Source organism: Mustela nigripes, chromosome 1, assembly GCF_022355385.1.
Source record: "Mustela nigripes isolate SB6536 chromosome 1, MUSNIG.SB6536, whole genome shotgun sequence".
NCBI lineage: Eukaryota > Metazoa > Chordata > Mammalia > Carnivora > Mustelidae > Mustela > Mustela nigripes.
In genome coordinates, this window is record NC_081557.1 from 103,229,557 (window position 1) to 103,233,113 (window position 3,557).

Consider the following 3,557-nt stretch of genomic DNA (forward strand, 5'->3'; position numbering starts at 1 on the left):
GGTGTGATGATGGTGATGGTGATGACAGTGAACAGTGACGATGGTGATGATGGTGATGATGGTGGTGACGATGGTGATGATGGTGATAACAGTGATGATGGTGATGATGGTGATGATGTTGGTGATGGTGATGGCAGTGGTGATGTTGGTGATGTAATGATGGTGATGACAGTGACGATGGTGATGATGGTGATGATGTTGGTGATGGTGGTGATGGTGATGGCAGTGGTGATGTTGGTGACATTGTAATGATGGTGATGACAGTGATAAGAGTGATAGTGGACGGTAGTGGCAGTGGTGGTCGTAGAGGACAAGAAATAGTACATGGGGAGGAAGAGATGGAGGTGAGGAAGAAGGAGACAAGAAAAGAATATAAAAGGAGGAGGAGAGAGAATGGAAGGGAAGGCAGAGAATAAGTTACCACTAATAATAATATAAATATTTAGTACCTTTTACAGTATAGTCCTTGCTCTTTTATATTCTATTGGTTTTCTCTGAGATATCTCCCTGATAAACAATTTTAGAGGAATGCCATTATTTTTTTCCAGACAGATGTAATCTGCTCAAACGAATCAATATTCCCACACCACACGGACTCTCTTGATGGAAGCAAAGTGTCCCCAAGCTAACACAGCAGACGGGTTTGGTGGTGCAGAAAGAGGGGGAGGGAGGAGAGGCATCTTACAAATTATTGAAGTAAAGATATTTTCATTCCAGATTTCATTAGAAGAGAAATGCCTACAAAGATAAGAGACACATTACTGGTTTTTTTCAGATAACTACTGTTAACAGAAAGAGGTTTTTCCATGAAAACAGGAATTGGGCATTTTGAAGAGCGTCTTGCTACTGAGCACCTACTTTCTGACAGGCATCATGTTTCAGGCTGAGGGGACAGAACTAAAAGCAGACATTCTCAGTCATGTAATAAGTGCCAGAAGAGGCTGAACAGATGGCATACTTAGCACACACTTAGGAGATAAAATACTTCATGGTCAGGGAAGACTTCCTGGAGGAGGTAAAATCTCAACTAGGACTTGAATAAATATTAGTAAGTGACGAGTTAATGGGGAGAGGGCATGTTGGGATCAGGAAGAGCACAGACAGCCACACAAGATCCTGAGAAGTAAGAGCAGTGTATCGGGACGCAAACGTGTTTGAGATCACTGACGGAAAGGCAGGGGATGGCCTGCAGCGGCCAGGAACCACAGTGTCGACGGCGTATTCCTGGAAATGAAGCCACATAAAGGAGGGCGGCACTGGAGGACAGCGGGAGATCAGTCTCGGAAGGTCCCCGGGGGCAGGCAGCTATGCCTGAATCTGGCAATCTGGCGCTCAGCATCTCTGAGGCTCCTCATCCCCAGGGTCCACACGTCCCCTTTGAGGCATAAGCGAGTGAGAGGCAGGTTGTACTTACAAGCAAGAGAACCTTGCCAAATGGAAGTTCTTTTTTTTTTTTTCTGCTTTTGATTTAATTCACTCTTAGAAATCCATGTCTCATCCGTAAGTGTAACCTTCACAGCCCCCCACTCCCGCCCTGAACAGCACACACAGCACCTTGCATCTCGTACAAATACTCTAGGAGGCACGTGCACACATACCAGCCCCGGAAGAAGGAAGCTAATTACATGATGGCAGATACTTTAGTCTCTGATGCATGCTCAGGTGATGTTTCAAATGACGGTGCATTTCGCAACCCGAAAGTTTCCTGTTCTATGAGCCCAGATGACAATGTGAAAATAGTTTCAATGATCTGTTTACTGTCCTATAAAATATATGCTGAGGTCTTCATGTGGTTGAAGAGCAGAGAACCATTAAGCACTAAGTTCTTGAAAGAGTCAGAAAAAAATTCTCTCCAGTTGATTTAAATCGGGGCATACTAGGAAAATACAATGTGTTCATATTATTTTTAAAGGCAGCACCTGAAAGTGAGGTAACACTATATGTTAACAACTCTCGAATTCATTTAAAAAATAATAAAAAAATTAAAAATAAATACATAAATGATCATGGTACCAGGAAATTTTTAATTATTCTAATCGCATGTTTTCATTAAAAACACTTTTAATTCCATACTTTGGCCAAATAGGTGATTGTACAGTGGAAATACTAGAGATTAAAACAGGTTAGAATGATCTTTTGTTGTGCACAACATTAGAATAAGCACTTGAACAAATTCCCCATATGACAGTTTTTCCCTTAGGCTAACCAAAAGCCAAGGAACACAAGGTTAGTAGAATCTGTAATATGACAACATGGACAGATACTTGCTTTTCTGGTTTCAAAGGATCACAAAAGGTGACCAGCAGAAAGCCACCGTCATTGGTATTTCCATCAAGGACACACCCTGAACTCACCCTTTGTGGTCAGCTCTACACCAAGCACCTCTACATGCATCAGCCAAGAACAATCAGGTGCAATAGGTCATATTATCCTCACTTTTGTATGGCAACACTCATAAACTCAGGTTTAAGTAAGTTCAATAATTTTCTAAGGCAACACGGCTAGTAAGTTCCTAGTTCCAGGTCAAGTTCCAAGCTCTGTTTCCCTCCAGATCCAAGTTTGTAGCCATCACATTCCAGTTCCAAGTCTGTACTGAAAATAAGGACAGTGGTATCCACATATGCAAAACTTGCCCCACAAGGAATTCCTCCCGGTCTCACTTCCCCTACTGAGAAGAAGCTGGATAGAACTCCAAATAGAAAGTCCCCATGTCCAGAACTTTCTTCTTCAAGAGATCAAAGACATACCCCCCACTGCTCCTTCCACACAGTTATATGTAAGTAAAACAGATACTACACACCGTTTTCTTATTTTAAATGGCTGACGTTCAAATTAGTTTCAATATTTTAATTCAAAAATAACCTTCTTCCCTCAACTCCGTCTGGTTAAGTTTTCGACTGTTACAAGTCAGCTGCTGATACACTGATGCTGTGTAACAAAGTGACCACCACAAAAGACAGTGATACAATAAAAAGCATCTATGGCCCCATTTACAGACTGGGAGATTTGCTGTCTGATGTGTAGAGGGGAGCCTGCTTCCCATGCCTCATTGACCAGCCTGGTCTGGACCGAAAGCAGCTGTCTGGACACGGTCATGCTGCCGGGACGCAAGCAGAAACCCAGGACACCTCCTCACATCAACGCTCAGAATCTGCACTCTGTCAATCAGACCTTCATTCTATTGGCCAGAAAAGTCACGTGGTCACATCTAAAATAAGTCAACAGGGCAGGACTGTATGTCCATCCCACAGGCAATATGAAGGGGAAGAAATACCTGAGGACAAACAACCCAGGCTGTCACACCCAGTCAGTTAAAAACCAAGTAAACAAAGAGAGTCTCGAGGTGCTGAATTGTGGGCCTCGTTGATTCTACATCTTTAGTTAAGCTCAGTCCGACCTGGAAGCCCTTTCATCTCTTCTCTCCTGCAGACCCCTGTTCCTCTTCTGTGAGACGGTGCTCACAGGTCACCTCATTTCAGAAGCCGTTCCTGACCCCCTGACAAATGGCAGGTGTGAACTAACGTGTGCATGTCTTGTTATTAAAGCAGACCCATGCA